Source organism: Theropithecus gelada, chromosome 15 (assembly GCF_003255815.1).
Source record: "Theropithecus gelada isolate Dixy chromosome 15, Tgel_1.0, whole genome shotgun sequence".
Taxonomy (NCBI): Eukaryota; Metazoa; Chordata; class Mammalia; order Primates; family Cercopithecidae; genus Theropithecus; species Theropithecus gelada.
The window spans coordinates 59,756,263-59,777,621 of record NC_037683.1 but is presented as its reverse complement, the minus strand read 5'-3'; the positions used below and the strand labels follow the sequence as shown (position 1 = coordinate 59,777,621).

General features: G+C 39.5%; 1 long non-coding RNA gene and 1 pseudogene across 2 annotated transcripts in view; both read left to right on the top strand.

The window, feature by feature from the left end:
• LOC112607792 overlaps positions 1–21,359 on the top strand; it is a 127,147-nt gene that overhangs the window by 58,366 nt on the left and 47,422 nt on the right. The gene's annotated exons all lie outside the window — the stretch shown is intronic.
• LOC112607785 lies at positions 14,551–16,195 on the top strand (annotated as a pseudogene). Its single transcript, XR_003115905.1, has one exon. The product of XR_003115905.1 is annotated as a heterogeneous nuclear ribonucleoprotein A1-like (transcript).

Sequence of the window (21,359 nt, the reverse complement as noted above, 5' to 3'; positions counted from 1 at the left end):
TGATTCCGCATTGTAGTTCATGAAACCAATACCTTCTAGAGTGTGGTTGAACTGGCGCCAGCATTAAGAAAAGGAGTTTCCAAACTTTAGTTTTGTGAGAAAATGTTAGAGGAAGAGGGAGGTTAGGTTGATTATTTATACTTAGGTAATCTTCTGTGAATTTGCAGTAGTTATCACCTTGTACTCTCAAAAGCTGTCTGGCTCTGAGTATGTGAGTCTGAAAGTGCAGGAAGTAGGAGTCTTAGCACAAAACAACCAGTTGGGATTATCGCACAATTAATATGGGGCAGAGCTGGAGTATGGACCTAAACAGAATGTATATTCCTTATCACTAGGTTATTTATCTACCTACAAATGTCTAGGAAGACCTGGGCTGTTTTAGCAAAAGTTTGAGAATCTAGGTTTCTAAGTTTCCATTGACCATGAAAGAGTGATTAGTTTTAGAAGATAGTTGGGGGCAACATCATGCAAGACAGAAGAGGGGATGAAGAAAATCATAAAGCTGAACATGTTCGCCATAGGCCCAGGTTGGTTTTCAGCGTGTTTCACCTAGCAGCTTGGCAGATAATTCTCAGTGATCATTAGGTCTATGGAAGTTCTATTTGGTTTATAAAGTTTTAGCCCTGACTATGTGTACCATTGATAACTTGTTTTTCTCTCTCCTTCTTCCCTTTTCCTCCAACTCATAGCCAGAGCTACCTTCCAGATGACTTCTTTCTACCAATTTCTTTCTTCCCAGTGTAAGAGAATGCAAGTATGTACTGATGTTTGGAGCAAGAACGTTAAAAAATTTTCTTATTAACGTAACTTCTAATGGAAATGCAGTATACTACTATGGTGCATATGAAGAAGAAATAGTAACATATATTCATTTTAGACCTGGTTGCTGTCTTTTATTCCTTAGGTCCTCCTTGATGTCTTGTAGACTGTCACTAGCTAATTGTTATAGCCATCGAAGGAAAAAATAAGGATTTTTACCTAGGACATACGTAACAGAAAAAGAGATGGTTTAGTGAAAAAGCATAGGCTTTGCAATAAGGCAGCCTTGAATTTAAAAAAAAAAAAAAAAACTCCTAACTAACTGTGTGACCTGGGATAAGTTACTGACCCTCTTTAGGGCTGAGGGTCCTAATCTGTAAAACAGAAATTATAATAATAACCTTAGCTAGCATTTACTGTGCACACACTATAAGCTGGTAATAATTTATACACACTATCTCATTTAATCCTCACAACAATCCTATGAGAGAGGTACTATTATAATTTCTGTTTTACAGATGAAGAATCCAGACATAAGAAGCAAAGTTAAGTAACTCTCTCAAGGTCACACAGCTACCATATGATGGAGCTGGAATGTGAATCTCTGCAGTTTGATGCCAGAATGCATGCTCTCAGTCGCTGCAACATTTGTCTACAAATCTAAAACACATAAGATACATAGCAGGTGCTCAGTTGGTAGTACATATTATTAAATCAGACTACAAATAATCACCAGACAATACTTGAAAGGCCACAAACAATTTCTTAGGATTTGTGACAATACAAATAGTTATAACTGATTATGAGCCTACCTTGTGTCAGGCACTTCTTTTCATAGTAATTCAGTAATTCAATAATTATTTAAGAGATTTATTCTTATTTTTATTTTTCTAGTGAGAAAACTGAGGCTTGAAAAAGCCGACAAATTTGTTTAGGATTACAAACATATCAAATGATAGGATTGAAAATCAAATCCACCTCTTTCCTATGTGGAAACCTGTGTTCTTTCTGCTCTGCTGCCTTTTTATTTTTATTCATTTTATTTTATTTGTTGTTGCTGCTGTTTTTTTCTTGAGACAGAGTCTCACTCTGTTTCAACTCACTGCAACCTCCACCTCCTGTGTTCAAGCAATTCTCCTGCATCTGCCTCCCAAGGAGCTGGGATTACAGGCACCTGCCACCATGCCTGGCTTATTTTTGTATTTTTTAGTAGAGATGGGGTTTCACCACATTGGCCAGGCTGGTCTTGAACTCCTGACCTCAAGTGATCTGCCCGCCTCGGCCTCCCAAAGTGCTGAGATTTACAGGTGTGAGTCACCACGCCCGGCCTGCCTGACTTTTTAAAATTATTAAACTCATATTTATTATTTATCAGATGCCTCTGCCTCTTTATTTTTTAAAAAATTATTTATTTTTATTAAGGTATAGTTAATAACAATTCTATGTATTTATTGTGTACAGTATGATATATGTTTTGATATATGTATACATTGTAAAATGGTTAAATCAAGCTAAGATATCTGTCACCTCATATGCATGCCATATTTTTGTGGTGAGAACCTTTATGATCTACTCTCTTAGCGGTTTTTAATATTCTGCTGTTTGACTTCTAACCTAAGGTTTGGATTAGGACAGTCTTTGTAGCTTAGTTTTAGGTTCAGGGATAACAAAAGTTGTTTCATCCTTTGGGCTTTTGCAACTTGCCGTTTTCATAATGAAGATCTGGGGGAAAGATTAGTTTAAATGGTTTTTTAAATAGCCATTAGCTCAGGACATATTCAGCCAAAGCAGGATAAGTAGTGTTGCCAGCATTCTCCTATAGGTAGGTTGGTTGGTTTCTTTTTTGTTGTTGTTGTTGTTTGTTTTTATTTGCCACAGTCTTTTAAAAAAGATAACTTGAAAAAAACCTTTGTTTTCTCTGATTGGTCTCTTTCACTATTTTTCTATAGAGGGCCAGGAATATGAGTAAATAATTCTTGGGCTTGGGTGCAGGTGATCCACGTGCTGGCAGACAGAAATCTAAACGGACAAAAGAGGTTGTCCTTTGAAGATACTTTTTCTGGCTTGGGTTCTATAGTTTTGGATTTGATTCAGTGAAAATTTTTATTGAGGACCTACTGCATACCAGACACTCAGCTACAATATGAGGGGTTTGGGAGCCTATATTGGGATATAGGGAGGATGAATAAAGAATACAAACAATTACAGTACAAATCAGAATAAAATTTGGCATACAATGGGCTATCAGATAGTACGAAGGAAGAGAGTATATTTTATTTGTGGAGTTAGGAAATGTGTTACAAAGTTGATGGCATTCTTGATGGGTCTTGAAGGATAGATAGATTTTTTTTTCCTTTTTTCTTTTTGAGACAGAGTCTTGCACTGTCGCTTGGGCTGGAGTGCAGTGGTGCAATCTTGCATTCCAGGTTCAAGCGACTCTTCTGCTTCAGCCTCCCAAGTAACTCGGATTATAGGCACCCGCCACCACGTCCAGCTATTTTGTGTGTGTGTGTGTGTGTGTATATATATATAAAATATACAATATAAATATAAATATAAATAAAATTACATATGTATTATATATTATATATAAATAAAATATAAATATATATATTTTTTAGTAGAGACGGGGTTTCACCATGTTGGCCAGACTGGTCTTGAACTCCTGACCTCATGATTCGCCCGCCTCAGCCTCCCAAAGTGCTGGGATTACAGGTGTGAGCCACCACGCCCGGCGGACAGAGAGCATTTTGACAGATAAGGAGGTATTCCAATGCAGAAGAATAATAGGAACAAAAGCACAGTGGCAAGAAATTGGAGGGGAACAGTGAAAATTGCCACATAGATTAGAGGCAGGAAAATAAAGGACGGCTAGGTTTGTATAACAGTGAGCTGCATGGACACAGGTGACTGTTGTCTCCTTTTTGAACCCCTGCTTACTCCAGAGTCACCACCTCTCCTGGCTTTCTGCCAATCTTCTTGGCCACAGTTCTCAGTCTTCTTTTCTGGCTTCTCTTCCTTGGCCTGAATGCTACACGTTGAATGATGTCAGCTTCAGTTTTCTTAACCTCTCTTCTCTTAAGTTGCTATCATTCAAATATCTTTAAATATCATCTACATCCAAGTGACCTCTAAACCAGTAACTTTACCCATGCCCCATCTCCTGAACTCCAGATTGTATATAAAATTGTCTACTAAACATCCTCACTTTTGATGTCTAAATCTCTATGTCCAATTTAGAATTCTCGATTCTTTGCTTTCCCTCTCTGCTGGAAATCCTGCTCTTACCAGTCTTCCCCATCTTAATTAAAGAACCTGACATTCACCTAGTAGCTTAGTCCTCAAAACTAGGGATTAATCTAGATTTAGTCATTTTTCTTACTCTTGCCATAAAATGGCATATTATTTTGAGTTTACCTCTACCTGACCCCAAATAGGTAACTGCTGCTTTTGTTATAAGATAGTAATAGTAATATTTGCCTCTGAGTGTATGTGAATTATTTTGATAAAAATAAATATTATTTTTAAAATATTAATTTTACAGGGGTTGTCTCTTGATTTCTTTCCAGAAGTTAACTCATAAGTTGTTCAGCAGAGCTATGTATTCTTCAGTATGTTATAATTTTGTTCCATCTTCCAAAAGAGGCTTCACATTCTCCTGGCTTACAGACTCAGGTGCTATGGATTAGATACACAAGTACATGTTCCTGTATATCTATTATATGGTGAATATAACAATTATGATTGTGATCTTCAAAAGCTCATATTTTTAATCAAAATTAATTAAATATTCTGAGCCAAAGAATAAAGGTAGATGCAGCATCTAGTCAAAACGATATTTCTGCTGGCCACACTCAGGAAGACTTAAAGATGTAGTTGTAGAAAATGATATAGTATTGGCCAGGTGTGGTGGCTCACACCTGTAATCTCAGCACTTTGGGAGGCCAAGGTGGGCAGATTGCTTGAGCTCAACAGTTCAAGACCAGTTTGGGCAATATGGTGTAAACCCCATATCTACAAAAAAATACAAAAATTAGCCAGCTGTGGTGGTGGGCACTTGGAGTCTCAGCTACTCAGGAGGCAGAGGTGGAGGATTGCTTCAGCCTGCGAGGTGGAGGCTGCAGTGAGCTGAGATAGTGCCACTGCACTCCAGCCTGGGCGATAGAGTGAGACCCTGTCTCAAAAATAAAAACAAAAAACAAACAAACAAAAAACAAAAAAAACCCAGTGATAGGCAGGGCACGGTGGCTCAGGCCTGTAATTCCAGCAGTTTGAGAGGCCAAGGCGGATGTATCACCTGAGGTCAGGAGTTCGCGACCAGCCTGGCCAACATGGTGAAACCCTGTCTCTACTAAAAATATAAAAAAGTAGCCAGGTGTGGTGGTGGGCACCTGTAATCCCAGCTACTGGGGAGGCTGAGGCAGGAGATTTACTTGAACGTGGGAGGCAGAGGCTGCAGTGAGCCGAGATTGTGCCATTGCACTTCAGCCTGGGCAACAAGAGCGAAACTCCATTTCAAAAACAAAATAAAACAAAACAAAACAAACAAACCCAGTGAAAACCAGTATTGAAAATAGATGGCCTTTCCCTTGCTTCATGGTCTATTCTTATGCAATTTTCAAGATAAGTTTATTTTGGTGGGTACTGACAAATTTCCATTTGTTTACTTTTTTCCCTTACATTCATATCTTCTCAGTCTCTCCAATGAACACCTTCACTGATATCCAAAGCATGAAGATACACCAGGGAAAAACATGGACCTAACACAGGACAAATGGAATTATTAGAAACATTTTCTAGGAGAAGAACACTATTCTGTTGCCATTTGAATCTTTGCTTCTTTCTAGGTTTGACAATGAGCATATCATACAAGCCCAAATGTAAACAGAAAGAGGTTGAATCAGTCACGATAAACCCAGTTATGCTGTGGTAACAAACAACCTCAAAGTCTCACTGGCTTAAAATACACAGAATTATTCTTACTCATGGCACATATCCATCAATCATCTGCAGGGGATCTGCTCACTGAAGTCACTTAGGAACTTCGACTGATGGAACTGCCACTTTTTGGTCGCTATATGTATTAATCTGTTTTCATGCTGCTGATAAAGACCCAAAACTGGGAACAAAAAGAAGTTTAACCAGACTTACAGTTCTGCATGGCTAAGAAGGCCTCAGAATCATGGTGGGAGGCGAAAGGCACTTCTTATATGGTGGCAGCAAGAGAAAAATGAGGAAGAAGCAAAAGCAGAAACCTCTGCTAAACCCATCAGATCTCATGAGACTTATTTCACTATCAAGAGAACAGCATGGGAAAGACCAGTCCCCATGAATTAATTACCTCTCCCTGGGTCCCTCCCTCAACATGTGGGAATTCTGGGAGAAACAATTCAAGTTGAGATTTGGTGGGGACACAGCCAAACCATGTTATTTCACCCCGGCCCCTCCAGATATCATGTCCTCACATTTCAAAACCAACCATGCCTTCTCAATAGTCACCCAAAGTCTTAACTCATTTCAGCATTAATCCAGAAGTCCATAGTCCAAATTCTCATCTGAGACAAGGCAAGTCCCTTCTGCCTATGAGCCTGTAAAATCAAAGCAAGCTAGTTACTTCCTAGATACAATGGTGGTACAGGTATTGGGTAAACACAGCTGTTCCAAATGGAGAAATTGGCCAAAGCAAAGGGGTTACAAGGCCCATGCAAGTCCAGGGATCCAGCGAGGCAGTCAAACTTTGAAGCTCCGAAATGATCTCCTTTGACTCCAGGTCTCATATCCAGGTTATGCTGATGCAAGAGGTGGGTTGTCATGGTCTTGGGCAGCTCCATCCCTGAGGCTTTGCAGGGTACAGCCTTCCTCCAATCTGCTTTTATGGGCTGGTGTTGAGTGTCTGTGACTTTTCCAGATGAACAGTGTAAGCTATTGGTGGATCTACCATTCTGGGGTCTAGAGGATGGTGGCCCTCTTCTCACAGCTCTACTAGGCAGTGCCTAGGGACTGTTTGTGGGGGCTCTAACCCCACATTTCTCTAGCAGAGGTTCTCCATGAGGGCCCCACTCCAGCAGCAAACTTTTGCCTGGGCATTCAGGCATTTCCATATATCTTCTGAAATGGAAGTGGAGGTTACCAAACCTCAATTCTTGACTTCTGGGTGCCCACAGGGTCAACACCACGTGGTAGCTGCCAAGGCTTGGGGCTTCCACCCTCTGATGCCACAGCCTGAGCTATACGTTGGCCTCTTTCAGCCACAGCTGTAGCACTAAATCCCTAGGCTGCCCATGGCACAGGGACCCTGGGTCCAGTCCATGAAACCACTTTTTCCTCCTGGGCCTCTGGGCCTGTGATGGGAGGGGCTGCCATGAAGGTCTCTGACATGATCTGGAGACATTTTCCCCATGGTCTTTGGGATTAGGCCCTGTGCTACTTACACAAATTTCTGTAGCTGGTTTGAATTTCTCCCCCAAAAATGGGTTTTTCTTTTCTATTACATAGTCAGGCTGCAAATTTTCTGAACTCTGTTTCCCTTTTAAAACTGAATGCCTTTAACAGTACTCAAGTTACTTCTTGAATGCTTTGCTGCTTAGAAATTTCTTCCACCAGATACCCTAAATCATCTCTCTCAAGTTCAAATTTCCACAAATCTCTAGGGCAGAGGCAAAATACCACCAGTCTTTTTGCTAAAACATAACAAGAATCACCTTTGCTCCAGTTCCCAACAAGTTCCTCATCTCCATCTGAGACCACCTCAGCCTGAATTTTATTGTCCATATCGCTATTGGCAATTTGGGCAAAGCCATTAAACAAATCTCTAGGAAATTCTAAGCATTCCCACATTTTCCTATCTTCTTTTGAGCCCTTCAAACCGTTCCAATCCCTGCCTGTTACCCAGTTCCAAAGTTACTTCCACTTTTTCGGGTATCTTTTCAGCAACGCCCCACTCTACTGGTACCAATTTATTGTATTAGTCCGTTTTCATGCTGCTGATAAAGACATACCTGAAACTGGGAACAAAAAGATGTTTAATTGAACTTACAGTTCCACATGGCTGGAGAGGCCTCAGAATCATGGCAGGAGGTGAAAGGCACATGGCAGTGGCAAGAGTAAAATGAGGAGGAAGCAAAAGTGGAAACCCCTGATAAACCCATCAGATCTCATGAGACTTATTTCACTATCATGAGAATAGCACAGGAAAGATCGGCCCTCATGATTCAGTTACCCCCCTCTGGGTCCCTCCCACAACAGGTGGGAATTCTGGGAGATACAATTGAAGTTGAGATTTGGTGGGGACATAGGCAAACCATGTCACTATACCACAAGTTTTTTAAAAAAAACAAACTTTTGAGAATCTTGTACTGATAATTAGTATCTGGTCTGGAAGTGAAGCACATTTCATTTTCTTGCAACTGGCCAGAAACCAGCTAGATGGCCCCACCAAGCCAACATTGTGGGAGAACTGAAATATTTGGCGAACAGCACCCATGACCATCACAGCTGGAAGTTCTCAGTCTGGAACTCCTTCCCCAGGCCTCCCATTTCTGGAACTCTGGGAACAACAATCCAGGAATCCGATGACATCTTTTCCTTTGCTAGCCAAAATCTGATGACATTTTTTCCTTTACTAGCCAAAAGGGAAAACAATAAGCAAATAAACTCAATTTTCTCCCATTTATAGTTTTAAATTTGAGAACCAATTGTGTGTTTATAAGAAAGTGAGGGTTGAACATCATGAAGAAAAATATAAAGATCTTTAAAAAGCATATAATTGGGCCTGGCTACAAACATGGATCATTATTAATATGTGTCTGAATGACATTTAAAATGCATAATAATAATCAAGCCTGTTAGATACAAAATTCATCCATTAATAACAACTAGATATCATTAGATAAGTAGTAGAGATGTGTTTAAAAGAGTAATCTATTTGGAAACAGGAATTAATATTCATAATATTGTTCTTAATATATTTGAAAATTAGATGTGTTTATTTGTCCCAACCTTACAAAGCATGTGGTAATGGTTAAGGTATTTCTCCTCTGTCTGCCTAAGTTTTCTTCTTTATAAAAAGGGGGAGGGAATAATAGCACCTGATTTTACTTTTGTTGTCAAGATTAAATTTCTACATGTATATCTATATATGCACTTATGTATGTATGTAAAATATTTAGGCTTGTGCCTGACATTAAGTACTAAAAAGTACTAGCTATTATATTTATCCTCATATTATTATCAGATATGACACATTCATAATTTAAACAAAAGCCTACAAAGAACTTTTAAGTTGAAAGAAGATAATCTCTTCACAAGAGAACAAATTTTGGAACAATTTTTTAGAGTCTCTAGACATCTGTTACTGACGTTGTGAGTGAAATGCGTCTGAGAAGGGAGGATACGGGTGGAACTGGGCCAGTGTTTGCAGAGGATGGTGATATTTCTATATCTCTGCTGACTCTTTATTAGTTCTAGAGCTAGTTCAACTAAAGCCTCCATAACCTCTGGACAAGAAAAATGCACCATGCTATTATTAGCATGATGAATGAATTTCTTTTTGTTTAGCTTACGAAAAGTTAATAGTTTTCCAAAGGGTCTTTAGGTATACAATTGAAGATACTGCATTCTTGAAAAGGAAATATTTTATGACCAGTTGATGGGTGCTGACGAGTTGATGGGTGCAGCACACCACCATGGCACATGTATACATATGTTACAAACCTGCACGTTGTGCACATGTACCCTAGAACTGAAAGTATAATAAAAATAAAAAATAAAAAAAAGAAAAGGAAGTATTTACAGCATACAGTTCCCTGGTGCTAACGCCTCATTTCTGGGCATAGCCTGATGTGGAGGTATAGTTTGTGTTCTATCTGAGGAAAATTTAGGTTGATGTTATGTTTTGGGCTAGCTCTGCTGGAAATATTATTCTGTTTTCTTTTAGAGCCAGGACTGTGGGCTGTGTCACTTGTGACTTGGCAGCCCTTACTGGGGCTACATGAGGAAGACATTTCCTTACATGATTCCAAGCGTCTTTCCCTGGGGTTCTGAGGTAGTCTTATCCGTGTTTCTTGGAGATATCGTTGGCTGTAAAATTTCCCCTAAGTGAGGTGATATTCTGTCATCTCATGCATGGGTTTTGGAGACTGAAGGGTGTCTGGGTTGGCTCCACCACCTAGTTGGGTAACATTATATAGTTTTTTTTTTTTTTAAACCGTTCTCAGCTTTAGTTTCCTTATTTGAACAGAGTTAAAAATTGGGCTTGAGAGAAGGTTTGGAGATAATATTAGTAGATATTGTTGTATTGGGTGAAGCAGCGGGAGGGGGCAAGTTTGGCTCCCTTGATTTCTGTCTCAAACAAGTGGGTGGTGATGCCTTTGACTGAGGAGATAAGAAAAGTGACATGTGTGTGTGTGAAAGACAGAGACACACCCACACCCACACACCCACCCACACACACACACACACACATATACATATTTATTTATTTAGAGAGAGATTTATATATAAATTTTGGACATATGATTTCAAGGCATGTTTCTGGATATATAAGTGGAAATGTTCAGTTGAAGTTTTAGTGGTGCTTAGGAGAGAGGTCTGAACTGATAATAGAGATTCCAAAGGCCTTTACATCAAGAGGATAATTGAAGCTATAGGAGCAGATGAGGCACACCTCTAAAGATGAGGAAAGAGGAAAGCCTAGGGTAGCTCTGATAACTTTGCTATTTAGTGTCCTCATAGAGGGGATGGAGGATTCTTCACAAAAAGTTCAGTTTTGTGATACCACATTCCCCTGATTTTACTCTTACCTCTTGAGACACCAATTTTTTAATGAAGAAGAAAATTATGTTGTCTGCTTAAAGTAAGGAAGGCAGGTGTTGGTGGGATTCCTTAATAGAGATATATAGGTTTAACCCACTATTCACAATAGCAAAGACTTGGAATCAACCCAAATGTCCATCAGTGACAGACTGGATTAAGAAAATGTGGCACATATACACCATGGAATACTATGCAGCCATAAAAAAGGATGAGTTTGTGTCCTTTGTAGGGACATGGATGCAGCTGGAAACCATCATTCTCAGCAAACTATTGCAAGAACAGAAAACCAAACACCACATGTTCTCACTCATAGGTGGGAACTGAACAATGAGATCACTTGGACTCGGGAAGGGGAACATCACACACTGGGGCCTATCACAGGGAGGGGGGAGGGGGGAGGGATTGCATTGGGAGTTATACCTGATGTAAATGACGAGTTGATGGGTGCTGATGAGTTGTTGGGTGCAGCACACCAACATGGCACAGGTATACATATGTAACAAACCTGCACGTTATCCACATGTACCCTAGAACTTAAAGTATAATAATAAAAAAAAGAAAACTTAAAAAATAAAAATAAAAAAAAGAAAACCTAAAAAAAAAAATAAAATAAAATACCTACAAGAGTAGGAGATAGAATTGATGAAGTAAAAAAATTGAAGAGATTAATTGAAGTCCTAAGATCAGAGACCATATGTTTGTTGTGACAATAATCTGAATTATTGTAACAATGTCTTTAGAAGTATTTAGCCTTGTAGGTACCAAGATCGCATTGATCCTGTGTTAGGAGTTTGCCAGGTGTGTGCAATAGTGAGAGAGACATGAAGGGATTTGAGGTTGCTGATGAGTGACCAGTTCAGATGACAACTAGTTTCTTCAACTTCAACTATCTGTTTTGGGGAAGGCTAGTGGCCTGTGAGGAAATGAAGACTCCGAAGCTGGAGGACTCAAAGAGTTTGGAGAGCAGACATGTGCAAGTGAGGATTTTGTGAGCCCTGGAGGACAGGCAGCTGAGGCAGAGAGTGTGTTATTTGCAGTTATGATATTGGGTGCAGAGCTATTTTTGGTGACAGTGAAGCTCAGGATGTTTTTTTTTTTTTTTATTCTCATAGGTGATGGAGGCTTTTTATTTTGCCACAAAACCACTGCCGACGTTGCCTGTGGCCACCTTGGAGATGACACTGGAGGTACACAGGATGTATCTCTGGAAGTGGCAGGGGTTATAACTTGAGTAGAAGGAGATTTGTTATTGAATATTTAAGGTCTAGGAACAGATCAAGGGTGTTGGGTGGATTGCCCACTAAGACACTGGGGTTTTCTAGCATGATGACAGAAATTGGAGTTGAGGGGGAGAAGAGTTCTATGGTGTCTTGAAGAATGTGATCAGGAGGTATTATGACACAAACATAGAAGTATACACACTGGCATAGTCAGATGGCATGAGTACCAAGGTGGAAGTGTGGTGGTCCTAAAGTGGCATTAAGGAACCAATAAATTGTCATTCCTACCCTTAGCTCTGTGTCAGATGAAATACACAGCATAGTGTGGGGAGAAAATGTTGAGCTTATTGGGGATGGGTTCTGTTCTTTCACATAAAGGAATAAGATTTCAGATGGCATAGTGCTATGAAAAGAGGAGAAGCCAAAGGGAGGAAGGTCAATAAAGGGTTAAGAATAAGGGGAGGTGAATTGACTTTCTTTCAGCATATGAGGATTATAGGAATGGAAACCTTAATTGGAATTAATTGACCACAAATATGCCAAAGATAGAGTGAGTCAATTAGAGACAGATATATGAGGGTCTGAGGGTCTGAGGTAGGATTTGGCCCAGTCATGTGTGGGTGGGTTCACTGTGTGGAGCCTGGGGTCTTGAGGATCTGAACATGGGCTGCCTCCTGTGTGCATGGTGGAGGCATCTGGACTTTTCTCCCTGGGATGGACTCATGATGAGCTGAGTGGCCAAACACACAATGGTTTTCATATAACATCTCATTTCTAGCCTAATGATAAATTTAAAAGGTGGGCGTAACAATAATGTTAATAAAACATCTGCATTTCTTCCATCCTTGGAGTTGTGAGGATTTAATGCAATTGTTTGTGGGAAAGCACTTTAACAACTCTAAATTACGATATATATGCTAGGTTTTATTGTTACCCACACCTTTGATGTATTTCTCTTTGTGCTCTTCACTGTATCTGTAACACATTCCGTAGGATAATTAGGGCTACCCTTTAACAAAGCCAAGACTCTATTTATAGTGGTAAGCTGGCACCTGGGCTGATTCTCTCTAGTGATTATGTAGTTTTGATGTGGACTGGCATCCTTCCCTGGAGTTTGAGTACCTCCCTCAGCAGTTTCTCCCATCCAGAAGTTCCATCTCTGTGTTTTTCTATTACAAAGCCCAGACTCCCACCTAGGCCACCCACCAGGTTCCTCTTTCCAGTCTTAAGGACATCTTTAGCTCCTGGCTCATTTGTGAAATGGCGTGGACTGACATGCCCTAAGCAAAGATTGCCAGCCTGGTCTAGTTTTCCAGGTCCCCCTTGATGACTGGACAAGAAAGTAACCACTAGACTTTGAGAATTGCAGTTTTACATTGTCCAGAGTTGTCTAGACTTTCATGAAGATAGGCAAATATGATTCTAACCAAGATGTATTAATACCTCCTACTTCCTTTGAAATGTAACTGAGACTACTTGAGTTATTACAATTTCTTGGAAGGGGAAAGGAAGCTTCTGTGATTAAACAAACTTTTTGTTAAGGTAGCTCCCAAGCAGATTCAATAGCTTTGTTCTATCATCACTTTTCTACTGACAGTGATTTTTTTCCTTTCAAGGCCTGGAACATGGAGACTGTTTTTCTGCAGAAACCACATCCCGTGGAGTAATGAGCTACACCTACCTCAATTATTCAGTGCAGTACAACACTCCAGGTCAGCTATTAAGAGGTGCACACATTATTTTTAGAAAATGTGAGTCAGTCTTGGGAGAAACAAGTCTATGCTATATATTCTCTTTACTCACTTGATTTACAATATACTGTGATATATTCTTTTTCTATTCAGCATCTGCTTGTACCGTTCTGAGCATAAATGTGACCTTTTGGCTTCAGGTAGAAACTCCGCCTCAGGAGTACTCCCTGGACACAGAAATTCTTCGAATTATCACTGATTTTGTTTAAGCCTTCATGTTTCCCTGGAAGGCTGATTAACCTTAGCGCCTTCTTTCTCTAATAGCTCATATTGAATTATCTCCCTCTGTCTGATTATATCCATTTGAATCACCTGCACATTTCTTTTGCACTTCTACTGTGAGGGCAATGTGGGTGATGAAGACCTGAAATCTACTAGGTAAACATTAGCTTTTTTAAAATTCTATTTTTTAAAATTTATTTTTGAGACAGGGCCTCAGTCTGTCACCCAGGCTGGAGTGTATTGGCATGATTACAGATCACTGCGGCCTTGAACTCCCAGGCTAAAACCTGAGCAGCTGGGACTACAGGTGCACCACCATGCATGGTTAGTTTTTAAATTTGTTTTGTAGATAGGGGGTCTTACTATGTTGCCCAGGCTCATCTCAAATTCCTGGTCTCCAGAGATCCACCCGCCTCAGCCTTCCAAAGTGCTGGAATGACAGACATGAACCACTGCACTCAGCCAAAAACTCTTGTTCAAATTACATTTTCTGCCTTAGTAATGCTGCTTTCCTAGGTTCAGAGAATTTCTAAAACCCGATGGTAACTTGATACTAAAATTAAAATACGAATGTCCTTTTTAAAACTGCACAATCTCTTTGCCATTGTGAATAGTGCTGCAATAAACATACAATAGCAAAGAGATGGTGCAGCTTTGAAAAAGAACATTTGAATTTTAATTTTAGCATAGAGTTACCATCGGGTCTTAGAAATTCTCAGAAGCTCCTTTCTGCCCGTGGATGCCGTGGAAGGAGCATCATTAAAATCTCTCTTCTCCCTGCCATCATGTCTAAGTCAGAGTCTCCTAAAGAGCCCGAACAGCTGAGAAAGCTCTTCATTGGAGGGTTGAGCTTTGAAACACCTGATGAGAGCCTGAGGAGCCATTTTGAGCAATGGAGAACACTCATGGACTGTGTGGTAATGAGAGATCCAAACATCAAGTGTTCCAGGGGCTTTGGGTTTGTCACATATGCCACTGTGGAGGAGGTGGATACAGCCATGAATGCAAGGCCACAGAAGGTGGATGGAAGAGGTGTGGAACCAAAGAGAGCTGTCTCAAGAGAAGATTCTCAAAGACCAGGTGCCCACTCAACTGTGAAAAAGGTATTTGTTGGTGGGATTAAAGAAGACGCTGAAGAACATCACCTAAGAGATTATTTTGAACAGTGTGGAAAAATTGAAGTGATTGAAATCATGACTGACTGAGGCAGTGGCAAGAAAAAGGGCTTTGCCTTTGTCACCTTTGACGACCATGACTCCGTGGATAAGACTATCATTCAGAAATACCATACTGTGAATGGCCACAACTGTGAAGTTAGGAAAGCCCTGTCAAAGCAAGAGATGGCTAGTGCTTCATCCAGCCAAAGAGGTCGAAGTGGTTCTGGAAACTTTGGTGGTGGTCGTGGAGGTGGTTTCAGTGGGAATGACAACTTCAGTCGTGGAGGAAACTTCAGTGGTTGTGGTGGCTTTGGTGGCAGCCATGGTGGTGGTGGATATGGTGGCAGTGGGGATGGCTATAATGGATTTGGTAATGATGGAAGCAATTTTGGAGGTGGTGGAAGCTACAATGATTTTGGCAATTACAACAATCAGTCTTCAAATTTTGGACCCATGAAGGGAGGAAATTTTGGAGGCAGAAGCTCTGGCCCCTATGGCGGTAGAGGCCAATACTTTGCAAAACCACGAAACCAAGGTGGCTATGGCAGTTCCAGCAGCAGCAGTAGCTATGGCAGTGGCAGAAGATTTTAATTAGGAAACAAAGCTTAGCAGGAGAGGGGAGCCAGAGAAGCAACAGGGAAGCTACAGGTTACAACAGATTTGTGAACTCAGCCAAGCACAGCGGTGGCAGGGCCTAGCTGCTACAAAGAAGACATGTGTTAGACAAACACTCATGTGTATGGGCAAAAAACTCAAGGACTGTATTTGTGACTAATTGTGTAACAGGTTATTTTAGTTTCTGTTCTGTGGAAAGTGTAAAGCATTCCAACAAAGGGTTTTAATGTAGATTTTTATTTTTTGCACCCATGCTGTTGATTGCTAAATGTAATAGTCTGATCGTGATGCTGAATAAATGTCTTTTTTTAAATGTGCTGTGTAAAGTTAGTCTACTCTGAAGCAATCTTGGTAAATTTCCCCAACAGTGTGAAGTTAGAATTCCTTCAGGGTGATGCCAGGTTCTATTTGGAATTTATACACAAGCTGCTTGGGTGGAGAGCCATTGTCTTCGGAAACCTTGGTGTAGTTGAACTGATAGTTACTATTGTGACCTGAAGTTCACCATTAAAAGGGATTACCCAAGCAAAATCATGGAATTATTGGTTATAAAATTGATCGTTAGCACATCCTATGCAATATATCTAAATTGAATAATGGTACCAGATAAAATTATAGATGGGAATGAAGCTTGTGTATCATCCATTATCATGTGTAATCAATAAATGATTTAATTCTGTTGAAAAGAAAAGAAATTCTCAGAAGCTAGGAAAGCAGCATTAGTAAGGCAGAAAATGTATTCACAAAAGCAAAGACTTGGAACCAACCCCAATGTCCATCAATGATAGCCTGGATTAAGAAAATGTGGCACATATACACCATGGAATGCTATGCAGCCATAAAAAAGGATGAGTTCATGTCCTTTGTAGGGACATAGATGAAGCTGGAAACCATCATTCTGAGCAAATTATCACAAGGACAGATAACCAAACACCCCGTGTTCTCACTCATAGGTGGGAATTGAACAATGAGAACACTTGGACACAGGGTGGGGAACATCACACACCAGAGCCTGTCATGGGGTGGGAGGAGTGGGAAGGGATAGCATTAGGAGAAATACCTAATGTAAATGATGAGTTAATGGGTGCAGCACACCAACATGGCACATGTATACATATGAAATAAACCTGCATGTTGTGCACATGTACCCTAGAACTTAAAGTATAATAATAAAACAAACAAACAAACAAAAACCCTGCACAATCTCTAATATTCAGATGGAGACTAAGCATGATTTTTCTTATAAGAGAGCAGATCAGAATGTTGTATCTTTTATTCAGAAGACTGGACTTAATCACTGTTATCTTTAGTACTCAGTGCTGCCAAGGCTGTGTGTTCAGAATGAGGACAGGATGTCAAATAAATGAAGCTTCATAGAACAAGAGCAGGGTTGAGTCATGTAAGCAACTATTTTAGCTTCCTCACCTAACTTAGCACCAACATGTGTTATTCTCATTACAGAGTGCTGATTTAAAGGAAAATAAAAAGAACACACACACACACACGTGTGCACGTGCACACACACGTGTAACTACATGTCTAGGCAGGATGTGGAGAGTTGACATATGAAGGCAAAATAAAGCATCTCTTTCAAAGTATACAGCCTACAGTGGTTAGCACAATGCTGGCCACATAGCAGGGGTTTCATAAATGCTTGTTGATTAAAGTCTCTTTTTTGAAAGCAATAATGTAGAAGTAAAGAGCCTAAAGTGTTTTCATAAATCTTAAGAAGTAGACCTTTATGTTCCAATTCAACAAAACACAAATTTGAAGGCAATATGTACATTAGGGTTCAGGTGAGGAAGGCAAAGGAATCAGTGAAATTGGAAAAGCATTCCAATCTGCCTTTTCTCTTAAAATTGTCTTTCTCTCATTCTCTTCTCCCTATTTCAGGAATCCAAATATCCTGTTTCATCAATCTTTTGTTTTCTGACTCAAGATAACAACAATAATTTATTGAGCACAAACCATGACTTGTGGGTCTGTGTAGCCCCCCAGCTTCATAGTTCAATGTCTGACACATGAGAGGGGCTTACTCTACACTTACATATCAGTTTTGTCCTCACTTTTTCTCTTTCTCAGAGATCTCCCTTTTCCCCTTTTGTATAAGCATGAAAAAAGCTTTCTTTTCATTCTCTCCAAGTTTAATCAGATAACTCCATGTACATACATCTTTGTTCACAACTATGAACAAGACAGAAAGGGTCCTGGACCTCAAGGAATTTACAATCAATTTGGGAAGGCAAACATTTAACATATAACATCCAGTGTGATAAGTGTTAGGGTAGGAAAACTCAGAATGCAAGAGAATATAATCTAATCTAGGAGATCATGGGAAATATCACTGGGGAATTGGGAACTAAAGGAAAAATAAGATTTGAATAGGGGAAATTGAAGGATCAGGGAGTCAGTGGGAGAAGAGTGTCCCGGCAGATGAGACACTATATACCAAGCCTGAGCATGATTTATGGAAGGAATCTAAAAGGTGTAGTTTCCATAGCAGAAGTGTAAGGGTGTTACTCGTAGGAGGTCTCTATTGAACTCTTTTCCAGTGACATAGTCTGTGGTCTTTAAGTGGCTTTGCAATGCTAATAAGATAAGCACTGCATTACTGAATGAACTTCTTTAGTAAACATGGATACATGCTTTCTGAATCTATTTGTTTGTTTTTCCCAAGTCATAAACAGTGAATCAAGCAAATGAAACATAATCAAGCTTAGATAGTATCTTCCACTAATTTCCTTGGTCTTAAGTAAGACTGATAGTAAACTGGTGGTTAACCTATTCAATGGGCTTTAACAAGTAGTAGCCACATCCAGTCAACAGTACAGGCAATCAGGGCCCCTGGACTACAGCGTGTCATGGGAATTACCCCAGGGACCTATGCTCTGGGATTTGTCCTTGCTAGCAGCTATAGATGCCATCAGAAACTCATTTACACACTTTTATAACCGATATAAGGGCAGTGGTTAGTCTCTTGTCATTACATGTTAGCTTTCTTTCCCTTTTCTAGGCTTTTTCAGATGCCCCTTTTACATTATTACTTTTAGTGTGAAATAATGAGTGGGAAATGGGTAGGTCATACAGAGCAATAATTTCATTCCTGGGCCCCTGTCTTGCCGCTCCCTAAGTTTTGCACCTGGCACTCCTCTGGCATAATAACCTCTGGCAAACCCTTGGGTAATTTACTAGAGGAATAGCAAAACCCATGGATAATGGAGGAGTAGCAGGAATATTATGATTAGCTAACAAATTCCCAAAGTACATAGAATTTTTTTTCTCGAATTAACCGTCATAGCTGAGGAATATAGATTAGTGACAAAATTGTGCACTCAACAAACTATTAAAAGTATTTCAGTATTCTAGTTCTTTCCTAGGAAAGAACTCCTAGGAAAATGATTCATTGAGAGATATATGATTGTATAAGTACTGAGAAACAGTCTTTCTTTTTGCTTTTTATTTGTTTATTTAGTAGACATTATAGTTATACATAATTATGGGATATAATTTGATGTTTTGATACATTTTTATGTTATATAATAATCCAATTAAGGTATTTAGTGTATTCAGCACTTCATGCATTTATTATTCCTGTTTGATGAGAACATTCAAAAGCCTCTATTCTAGCTCTTTCGTAATATCAATACCTTATTGTTAATCACAGTCACTCTACTATGCAATAGAATGCTAGAATTTATTCCTCCTATTGAATTGTAACTTTGTACCTATTGACCAGCCTCTTCCCATCTTCTTCCCCTTCCTTCTTCCTTCCCCAGTCTCTGGTAGCCACTGTTCTATTCTTTTTTTTTTTTCGGTGGAATCTCACTGTCGCCCAGACTGGAGTGCAGTGCACAATCTTGTCTCACTGTCACCTCCGCCTCCCAGGTTCAAGTGATTCTTTCTATTCTTTGGGAAAGTGCATTATCTAATACTCAGGTGCCTCAGATTTAATGGTGGTAAATCTCACTCATTTTATGAAAACCAAATGAATACTATCCTAACAATGGGTAGAAAGCAAGATCAGCTCAGCTTCATGAAAATATGATTATAAAACCATTCATTATTGCCAAGGGTTGGAGTGGAGTTGAGAGAAAGATGCATTATTTTAAATTGTGTTTTAGGTGACAGAACAGGAGTCAGTAATGTTCCAGTTTGGAGAAATTAGAGTTAATTGGTTAATTGATTGATTTGATTCAGTCAAATTTATTGAATGACTGCTGTTTCAGACACTGTATTTGGTTTTGGGAAAACACAGATAAATTAGGCATAGTTTTTTACCTTCAAATGTCAGTAGTCCTTGGAGAAGACATGTAAACAAATGAATATAATGTGATGCATAGTCCAGTCAAGGCAGGTAGGAAGGTCTAAGTACAATTGAGTGGTCAATTTCACTTCAGGGAAGGGCAATGATGAGAGAAGATTTCCCAGGGAAAGTGATGCTTGGGCAAATAAGCATTTTACATAGAGACAAGGAAGGATAGGGCATCCTGGACAGAGGAAGGACTGTGTACAAAGGCCAAATGACATGTGACAACACTGTACATGAAGGAAACTACCATCAGGCAGAGCTGAAGTGGTGGCACATGGTGAAGTGCTAGTTACTGGTCCCAGCCATGGCAGCAGTGTAACAAATGCCTGCCTCTGGTGCACAGTGAGATATTAAGATTCCTCAAAACAGTTCATATATTTTATAAACTAAGATAGACATTAACAGAAACTCATAGAATCAATAAATGCAAATATAAGTGACATAAGAGGCATTTTGTTCAGCATAGTTATTGATTTTGCCTGACCCAAAGGATTTGAATTTGGGAAGATGTAGGCCTAGAGTAGCTGTCAGTTATCTTGTGATACATGGGCCTTGAAAGCAAGGTAGAAGGACACAGCAGACAGATGGGGGAAGATTAGGTCCTGGTGATGTGAGTCAAACCACTGGATTAAACCACATCTGAAACGTCTATTTCTGTACTCTTCAGTTACAAGAGATAAGTTAGTTTGAATTATTTGCTTAAGTCAGTTTTAAAAAAATTCAGTTGCAACTTAGGAGATACATCTGGCCTCTTCATTTTACAACTTAGGAGACTAATATCTAGTATGACAAAGTGACTTGCTACCAAATGGCTGGTGAAAAACTGGGACGAGGACCCAGGTCTAATGACTCAAAGGCCAGGCTTAGAAATATCTAGCTTTTTTTTTTTTTTTTTTTCCCCCCGGAGTCTTCCTCTGTCGCGCAGGCTGGAGTGCAGTGGTGCAATCTTGGCTCACTGCAAATTTTCAAAGCATCTACATATGAGGGCCTAAGTATACAAGTACCTAGAAATCTATTTTGCAGCTACTATGTATTTGAGAGTGTGATTCAGTTTAGTTTAAAGATGACATTTTTTAAGTGGTAGTGCTGTCAAAAGAACATTGCACTGAATCAAGAATCTGGCATTCTGTGTTCATAGCTCACTTTTGCCACTAATTATTTTTGCGACCCTTGGTATTTCTTTCTGGGACTCTGTTTATTGGCTATGAGTATGTCTAAATCTTCTTTAACTTCTACGATTCTAAATAGAAGTACACTCAATTTTAAAGTATCCATTATGGATTTTATATGCTGCTATATATCCTGACAAAATCTTCCTTTTGAATTTTTTTTTATATTAATGAGTTCGACCTCACAAATATTTACTGAACACCAATTATAAGCTAGGTGATGTAAAAGTGAATAGTTATTTCTAGTCAGTATTGCTTACTTTTGTATTTCACAGTAGCAGTTTGATATTGTTTGTTCTTCCAAAGCATTAAACAATGCCTTTTAATCTAGGACATGTGGAATC